A 10,340-nucleotide genomic window follows, 5' to 3' on the forward strand; every position below is an offset into this window, starting at 1 on the left:
TTCAGCAGCAGAAAGACCCTAAACTGTGGTCCTGACCCCCCCCCCTCCCATTGCCCCCCCTCCCATTGCCCCCCCCTCCCCCCATTGCCCCCCTCCTCCCCCCATTGCCCCCCCCCCTCCCCCCATTGGCCTCCCCCCCCCCCAGGGTCTTGGAATTGGCTGCACCAAAGCTTCAGTGCATCTCTCAGCAGGCACTCCTGTAGTCTGAAATGGGCCAGTCGGCAACATTCCCTGACAGGCAGTTTGTGCAATAAACTCCATTTGCCATTTTTCAGCCCATTTCACAAAACATGGATATTTCTATGCAGGTGTAGACTACCTTCCACATTTTCAACAACTTCGTTAATCTTCATGTCATTGACAAATTTACTGATTGTGCCTCTTCATCGACATCCAATCCAATCACGTATTGTACACACGGCGAGGGCCCCACCACCATCCTAGAAGGGCGCCACTAGTCACACGCATCCAATCGCAAAAGACACCCCACACTCTGTTTCCTATTGCCAGGCCAATTTTGAATCCAGTTTGACAACTTGTCCTAGATCCCATGGGTCCTAACCTTTTAAGCCAGTCTCCTTTGTGGGACTGAGGAAGGATCCCAACCTGAAAGGTCACCTATTCATGTTCTCCAGAGATGCTACCTGACCTGCTGAGTTATTCCAGTAATTTATGTCCTTTTTTTGTTGTAAATCAGCATCTGCATTCTATTCTTCTTCTTTGTGGGACCTTGTCAAAGGCCTTCCAATATCATTCCAATTCTTCAAGCTTGAGAAACATCACTGCAATGTTTGATGAGGCATTTTACCTCCTTCTAAACTCAAAATCATTGAAACATTTTGGATACACTAGGGATTTCATCTGTCATTGATTGCCTTGGCTTATCTCGGAGAGGTGTGATGGAGATACTGGAGAGAGACTCAAGTTCAGGACCAGTTCTTTTTGCCATTTACAATTCATCCAGATGCATCTTTTCAAACTAGGTCATAGTTATTCAGCATGGGAATAGCCCTTCAGCCCATTGAGTTTGCACCAACCAGCACTCGTTTACACTAATCCTACACTAATTCCTTTTTATAGTCCCCACATTTACAGCGACTATCCCTTTTGATTCAACCAATTATCCACACACTTGGATAATTTACAATGGCCAATTAACCTGCCAGCTAGCCTGTCTTTGGGATGTGAGAAGAAACTTGAGAACTGGGGTAAACCCATGTGATCACAAAGGGAACAGGTAAGCTTCATATGGACAGCACTGGAATCAGACTCAATCCCAGGTCACTGAAGCTGTGTGGCAACAGCATTACCTGGTTTGCCATCATGCCACCCAATTCCCTTTTATTATTCACCTAATGATGCTATTGTCTGTAAACTTGCTTCAAGCCTATTATATCCCCAACTTATTCCATTTCTGATGAATGGTCATTAATCTGCAATGTTAACAATGCTTCCCTCCACAGATACTACCTGGCCTCTTTGGTATTTCCACTATTTCCTTATTTATTCCTAAAGCACATGTGCCTAGAAATCTGTCCAATTGGTGATGCTAAACACATTATATGGTAGTTGCATTGGCATTGTTATACTTCTAAAATGTATTCCATATATTTTAATCTTTATCTACTCATCATTTTACAGAGGATGATTGATGTGTATTTGCAGCATGTACAATGTTTATTTCTGTCTGCATTAAGAGCTAAAGACTAAACTCCCAGTAGCCCAGCTACGCCCTTTCTTGTATGCTTCCTGTTATTATGTTTCGCTGTTGAAAACCAGTGAATTATTTTAGTCGCTTGCTACTAAACAAAATCTAATTAATGACCTTTCAGTCTTTACTATTTCTGCATTTAACCATCCAGTGTCAGGTTTGGTTTAATTCTCTTAAATAATGTGTTTTCTCAAAAAGCAACTTGAATTTGTAAAGTTGCAAACAATTTTGATGACATCATTGTCAGATTTAAAATTCAGTGAACAGCTTTCTGAAGTTCAATCCTGTGTAGCTAAAGTGTATGAATTGACTGCCAAAGAAACCTGCCTGGGTATAAAAGCATTGAACATTTGGCTGCTACCTATCCATTCAGCCTTTCTTTGTGCTTTTATATCTATTTTCATTTGGTTTTAACAATCCTGTAATGGATTTTGCAGGGTGATCAATTATATTCTGCTTAAGAATAATGGGCACTATGCTAACCTGTATTTAATTTCAATTACTTTGTGCATTTTTGGTTTTCATCTAAAATAATGCATTATCCATTAGCCCCACATTGTTAGTCAATGGTGAACAACACAATGGAAAAATAAGGAATGTATGATAAACCTGCTGTCGCTTGTCAGTCGCTGAAAGTAAATGGGAATTGAAAAGCGTCATTATAAATTATGCCTGAAGCACATCAGAAAACCAAGAACAAGTGCTAATTTAAGAATTTACCCTGTGGCTTTACCATCATCAGTTGGATAGTAATTAAGACAATATCCCCATGTGTTTTCCCTTTCTTCCCCTTCCTGTCTCCACAAGAACTGGTCCTGAACCTGAGTCTCTCTCCAGTATCTCCATCACACCTCTCCGAGATAAGCCATGGCAATCATTTCCTTCTGTCATGAACCAATCTGCAATAAATAGCTGACCAGGCAACTCTGTCCTGCCTTCCTGAGCCCGCTATCAGCATATCTCATCATACAGCTACTGTTCTGTTCCCTTTCAAGGATAAGAGATCATTCATCTCAAAATGGACCCGTGCCAACTATATCCTCGGAAACTATTGCTCTATTTCTAACCAAATTTTCTCCCTAAAGTGTTATGGCCTCCTGAATGTTTGTGCACCTTTTGTGCAATTCTAATGAAATGTCACCAGCCAAGTTTTAACATGGCCTCAACTAGGATTTTACAATTCTACAATTCATACCTCCTCTAAGCATTATGTTTTCATTCAACAGCCGTTACCACACTTTACCATTTCGCACCACCACCACTTATGTCATGCAATCGCTTCTGGTCTCTTGCCTATCACAGAGCATCCCTTCTGTTCTCTCTGCTCATCCCCCCCTTTCCTTCCAGCTTAAAATTTAAAATGGTGCGAACATTTTCAAGTTGTGATGAAAAAATATCAACCTTAATTATCATCTGCATTTCTCCCTCCGTGGATGCTGCCTGACACACTGAGCATTCCCAACATTTTCCGTTCCATTTCAGAGTTCTAGCATCAACAATATTTTAGTTTTGGATAACAAGTGACATAGTCTGTCCACAACCACGATTCCGTGCCCTCCTCCCATCCTGCATGGTTGACCACATCATCCTCCTCCTTTCAGTTGTTGTCTATCTCAGGAATTGTTCAATCCTGACTACGGGTGCTGTCAGTGTGGAGTTTGCATGTTCTCCCCGTGACCGCATGGGTTTTCTCCGGGTGCTCTGATTTTCTCCCATACTCCAAAGACGTAATGGTTTGTAAGTTATTTGGCTTCGGAGACACTGTAAAAATTGTCCCTAGTGTGTAGGATAATGCTTGTGTACGGGGTGGTCACTAGTCGGTGTGGACCTGGTGGGCCGAAGGGCCTCTTTCTGCGCTGCATGTTTAAAGCCTAAAGGGATAATAATGCCATGTTCAGTACCTTGATCAAAGAAGCTCTCAGAGTTGCTGTGAGGTAAGTGGTGTAGATGCCTCCGATTGAACCCATCCCAGGAATCACAAACTGACTGTGTGGGAACATGAATGACAGTGCACTTCTCAGCACTTTGTGCAGTAGTATATCACTTCAACTTTGAATTAGCCATTATCTTTTATTGTATATTTTCAGCCTGGAAGAACCTTATAATATTTCTCGTTGAAATGTGCACTGACTCTCAGGAGTGGAGAATGATGAATTGGGTTTCAATGACAAGTTAAAATTACCATGTTGACTATTCTGTTCCGTCCTCAAAAACACCCCCCATTTTAATACATGTGATGGACAAAGATTCTGCCTATAACTTTCCACATTTCAAATGACTAATGCTTTGTGTTCTACTGCCCTATCCATCTTTTCAGTTTAGTGCCTGCAATAGAATGAATTAAATACCTGGCCCCTTGATAAACTCAAGATCGACACAAAAAGCTGGAGTAACTCAGCAGGGTCTGCCAGCATCTCTGAAGAAAAAGAATAGGTGACGTTTTGGGTTGAGTCCCTTCTTCAGACTGAGAGTCAGGGGAAAGGGAAACGAGAGATGTAGACGGTGATGTAGAGATATAGAACAAATGAATGAATGATATGCAAAAAAGTAACGATGATTATGGAAACAGGCCATTGTTAGCAGTGAGCTAGGTAAAAACAATTTACAGACAATGAGACTCAACAAGACGTTGAAGCTAGAACAACGACTTGGGTGGGGGAGGGACAGAGAGAGAGGGGATTCAAAGGTTACTTGAAGTTAGAGAAATCAATATTCATACCGCTGGGTTGTAAGCTGCCCAAGGGAAATATGAGGACCTGTTCCTCCAATTTGTGTTTGGCCTCACTCTGACCTTAACAAGATGACATTGGAGTTGGAACAATTGGTTTAAACCAGTATCTGCAGTTCTTTCCTACACCCTTAATAAACTCTCTTGATACCCGAGCCCGGATGTAGCTGTAAGCATATTGTCGATTCAACTGTTACAAGAGTCATCCACCTCTATCTCTTTAATGTTTCCAGAATAATTTGTTCTATATTGTTGACTGCGGCTTGACATCTATCGTGTCCTCGGATTCCAGAATTCCCTGCCTAAATCTTAACTCTACCCCACTCACTCTTCTTTGAAGAAGATCCTTTAGACGGGCATTTTGACCAAGCTTTTGGTCAACTTCCTTCATATTCACTTATGTGGCTCACAATTAAAATTTGTCAGTTAACATTCCTGTGAAGTATACAGGGGCATTTTGCTACATTACTTGCATTTGAATATTGGAGTTCCAGTTCCAGTTCCAGTTAACAAACATTCCACAGCAGGACACAGTTTTTCCATCATCTGCTATTTATATAAACAAAATTATGAACTATGTTCAAGTAAGTTGTTGATTATTTTTTGGTTGTTGTTACTCTCCCAAGTGTTTAATACTTTCTGGATTTTCTTAAAGTAGCATATTTTTGCAGGGAATGGAGCAGTTTTTGTATTCCAATAAGGCCCAGTGCCAATGATGTTGCAGGCTTCCTTTTATTACTTGACATCACACATAGGCTTTAAGCAGAAGTTAAAGTGAGCTGATACAGGCCAGTGTGATAAGAAAGCGGCTGACGCAATCATAACAATCGGATTAAATCAACAATACCACCGTATCATTTAAGTAATACAAGAGCCTTCTATCTTCCATGTTGTTTCTTTGTTCAAAGAATTACAGTCCAGAGAAGTATGTAAAAATCCCACTACACGTCTCAGCCTTTTAAAGAGACAGGCTTGTAAAACCTCTCCTGACATTGTTCCCCTGCTGAAACATGCCACAAATCAACAGTGCAACAATCATTCATGTGAGCAGACAGCACGGTTGGCATCAGTAGTAACGGGAATAAATTATTCCTGTATCATGGTTCCCATACCCATTATTTGTTTGTCATAAACTTTCCAAGAGGTGGAAAAAAATAATGTAACTGAGAGGAGAAACATTGTGTTTTGCAAATCTGAAGTCTGTTCTAAATGAACTGCAGTTTCATTTATTTTCCATAACATTATGTGACCAGTTGTAACAATTGATTTGCATAAGGTTACCTTTATGGAACCTGAAGGAATTATTTTGCTCGTGTGGAATTCAAAACATAGGTTCTAAGAAATCAAAGGAATGAATTTTGAAGGTAAAATACAATCGGCTAAAAACATGAAAAAAATGTATCGTGCTGACTGGGGTTTAATTTCCAGGCAAATAAGTTACATGGTTATCATCAAAGTCTTATCCTATCTGAAATGGGTTTATGCACCTATTTCTGAGCAGCATGCTTCTGAGTTCCTGTCTCAAAGCTGATTCTCCAGAAGGCAGGAATTGTTTATGTTACATTCTTCATCCTTCTGCTGCTCCCTCCACTTCCACCATCAAAAGTTTCCATTTGCAATGGGGGGAGGGTAGAATCTTCCACTGGAACCAGATATCTCAACTGAATTCAATTAACCATAAGACAAATGCTAATTTAGATAAAGAGACAATATTCTTTGGACAAACTCAAAAGACTTTTACCCAGGAAGACCAGTTAATCCTTCAGTAGCATACAGCGTGCCATAAAAATATATTCATTTGTATTTTCTCCCGAAACTGTACCTATTCTCTGTATTTTGAGAGAAATCTGAAAAAATACCCTTTTGGAACCTTTCAGAATATGATTTATATCGCTTAGTTTCCGACAAATCAAAATGACAGTGACACATTTGCTTTGGTGATCAGTAAAAAAAGCAAAGGTGAGTAAAGTGGACAGCCTTGAAATTGACCCTGTAGGTCATGATGCACAATTGCCCTAGACTTGTTCAAAAAGGTCAGGGCAGCACCCTAACGTTATGCTGTCCATTCATTCTATACTGCACCAGTTCTGACATTAGATAGACACAAAATGCTGAAGTAACTCAGCGGGACAGGCAGCATCTCTGGGTAGAAGGAACCAGTGATGTTTTGGGTCACGACTGAGTTACTCCAGCATTTTGTGTGTATCTTCGGTTTAAACCAGCATCTGCAGTTCCTTCCTACCCAGCTCTGACATTCATTAACTCTACAATTCAGTGGGAAGCCCAATGAACATTACTTTCCAGCATAATGTAAAGCATCTTCAATCTGCTTAAAACTACTCTCCAACTCTTAAAGGGTAGGTACATTTGTGGTGTTGGAGTAGCTGGGATTATTCTGAATAGTGCTGTGCAACCAACAATGACTGAGCTTGGGAGAGACTGGGCACCTCATCTTCCTTCAGCCCTGTTATAGTTATTGGTGAAAGAACTGGAAAAGGCAGGAGTGTTCCGCATCTGTGGTGTTTAGGGAGGGGTCGTGGCACAAATGATCCTTCAGACAGATATTGAGAAATGAACAGACAGTAGTCAATCAACATGTTAGACTGAGAACATGTCTGTGACACCACAAGTCTAACGACTTTAGACTCTGTGAATAGATCTTCAAATATCATATACCATCAACTGCAGTGGAAGCCTCATTTCTGTAAACACTCCCTGCCACACCCCATCCTTACCTCCCAATTACTTCCCGCCTGGATTTGTAAGTAATATTTATGTGCTTCAGTAAAAAAAAACAAGCTGCAGGAGGAACTCAGCGGGTCAGACAGCATCTGGGGATTGAAATGGACAATTGAAATTTCAGGTCAGGTCTCTTCTTAAATTGGCATCATAGAACTTAGGATATAAAACAGTACAGCAGAGAAACACGCCATTTAGCCCATAAGGTCTGTGTTGAACATGATACCAAATGAAACTAATTTCTTCTGCCTGCACATGATCCTAATTCATCCATTCCCTGCTTATTTATGTCCCCATCTAAAAGCCTCTTAAACGTCACTATCATATCGCTTCTGGCAGCATGTTACAAGGAACTCACCACGATCTGTGTAAAAAAAATTGCTTCACACATCCCCTTTAAACTACTCGTCTACACTATCTATGGCATCATCATTTTATAAACTTCCACCAAGTCTCCTCTCTGCCTCTGACCCACCTGGGAACATAATCCAAGATTGTCCAACTTCTCCCAATAGCTAATATTGGCAATAGGCAATTCTGGTAACCCTCTTGTGCACCCTCTCCAAAGCCTCCACATCCTTCCTGCAATGGGGCCACAGAAGCTGCACATAATAGCCCTAATGCAGCCTAACCAATGTTTTATAAAGCTGCAACATGACTTCCTGGCTCTTATACTCAATGTCCCGACCTATGAAGGTAAGCACAACATACATCTTCTTTACCACTTCATCTATAGTGTTGCTACTTTCAGGGTGCTGTGCACTTGGACCCCTTGATTTAGAGATTCCTCTGTACATCAATGCTGTTACGGATCATGCCTTGTACACTTGACCCTGTACTCTTTACCCCTACATTTGATCTTCTAAAGTGCAACACCTAACATCTGCCATTTCTCCACCTATATCTGTAACAGATCTATCTCCCGTTACATCCTTGGTAGGCACAGATAGCATGGGTTGAAGGGCCTGTTCTTATGCTGTATTGTTCTATGTTTAAACAGAGGCAACAGGAACTAATTGCAAGGTATGAGGCCCAATTATGTGTTCCAACTACCCTGGAGCAGATTGAGTTGCCAACTATCAGAAGGTGCATTGCCAAAACTGTAGCCAACAAGATGGTTGAAACCACCGAAAGTAATGGTATCTTTACAGCTTATCAATTTCGCATCATTTATGTAATCTTGCCCGGTTTTGCATTTCAGATGACATATGGATGTGATTTTTACCTCCTACTTGTTCCTTGCAAAACCAAATTTATTTTTGATACCCAACAGCCACAGCCTGTCCAAATAGTGGAGGACCCAAAAGACAATGAAGATAAGATGGAATCTCCAAAAGCAAAGTATCAGCAACAAGGGTGCTGGAGACTGGATGGACGCAAGTGAGACCAAAGGCAAAGCTGCACACGAGGACTGGGACAGAAGACTCAGGTGGGTCAGGGAACAGAGGAGTGGTGGAGTGTAAACAACAAGATGGGAGACCTGCTAAAAAAAACCTTGTGTTAAATGTCAAGGTACATGGGGATTGTAGCACCAACAAGCACAATGCAATGCACAGAGTTTGAAGTTCATGCTTCCAGCATGGATATCGTGTCCTACGCCTGAAAGCAAGCACCATTTAACATCTGTTAGCTTATGTTTCAGATTTTATTTCAGCAAAAATACTTTCTACCAGAGCAGATCAAAGTCATCAGCTAAGGCAATCTTCAGTTTCCTTTACCAAAAACTAACCACGTATACCAGTCATGCAGCATCCCCCTAGGAAGTATGGTGCAGGATGACAGGCTTCAGGAATATACAACCCTAACAAATACAGTTTGGGTGCATTATAAGACCAATAGACCATAGGACCTATCAGCCCATCGAGTATGCTCTGTCACTCGATTCTGGCTCTCAGCCACATTCTCCTGCCTTCTCCCTGTAACCTTTGATGCCCTTACTAATCAAGAACATATCACTTTCCTTTTTAAAAATGCCTAGTTGACGGCCTCCACAGCCATTTGTGGCAATTAATTCCACAGATTCACCACCCACTGGATAAAGAAATTTCTCCTCATCTCCATTCCAAAGGTACATCCTTTTACTCTGAGGCTGTGCCCTCAGGTTTAAAACTCTCCCATTACTGGAAACATTCTTTCCACGTCCATTCTGTCTGGGCCTTTCATTATTTGGCAGGTTTTAATGAGACCCCCCTTCATCCTTCTAACTTCCAGCAAGTCCAGGCCCAGAACTATCAAACACTCCTCATATACAACCCAATCGTCCCCAAGATCATTCTTGTAAAACTCCTCTGGACCCTCTCTAACATGAGCATATCCTTCCTCAGATATGGGGTGTGAAATGGCTCACAATATTCCAAATGTGACCTCACTAACACCTTATTAAACCTCAGCATTACATCCTTGCTTTTAAATTCTAGTCCACTTGAAACGAACAAACGATTTAGTTCACAAATGGCATGATATAATTCATATATCTTTTATGCAGTTTAGTATTTTGTGACGTCTATTATTTTGGGATCTGGGCATCATGTGCAGGCTATCTCTTTAGCACGGTGGTGTTCAGTGTCTTACTTGAAACTTAAAGGCATTTAGCACACAGTAAACAGAAATAGCTACGCTTGCTGTTGCCTCACCTTACTTAAACACTTAACCAAACAAAATCCCCCAGAAATGCAACCTTTAAGACTATTAAACCAGGTTTTCCATGAAGTGGTATTTGGTCCTAGAGTTTGCCTATAACAATGAAAGCAGACACAGGAAATGGTCATCAAGTACCTTTGATCTCTGGTCATCCATCCCTTTTCTCTTCCTGTTTCCATTCCCAATTAAAGTTGATAACATTCACTACAGGAAGTGAATCAGGCACCATGCTTTATTTTTATTTGATAGTTTAGTATTTGTGCTCATCGCATAGAGCATTGACTGGATCCTCACCCTTATCCTGTCAATTGACTTGTTGACCCTGACCTTTACGAGTCTCTTGCTGGGTAGTGGTAGTAGATTACATAATGTAAACACAGGAAGACAAGGTACTAATGTTACTCTCTCATCCAGAGAGTTGGAAAAAAACACCAAAAAGAAAACAAGATGTAATTGAAAATCTGACGGTACCAATAACATATTTATTCGAGAAAGCAATTGATGGACTCATGACCATCATTA

The sequence above is a fragment of the Rhinoraja longicauda genome, chromosome 18 (assembly GCF_053455715.1).
Source record: "Rhinoraja longicauda isolate Sanriku21f chromosome 18, sRhiLon1.1, whole genome shotgun sequence".
Taxonomy (NCBI): Eukaryota; Metazoa; Chordata; class Chondrichthyes; order Rajiformes; family Arhynchobatidae; genus Rhinoraja; species Rhinoraja longicauda.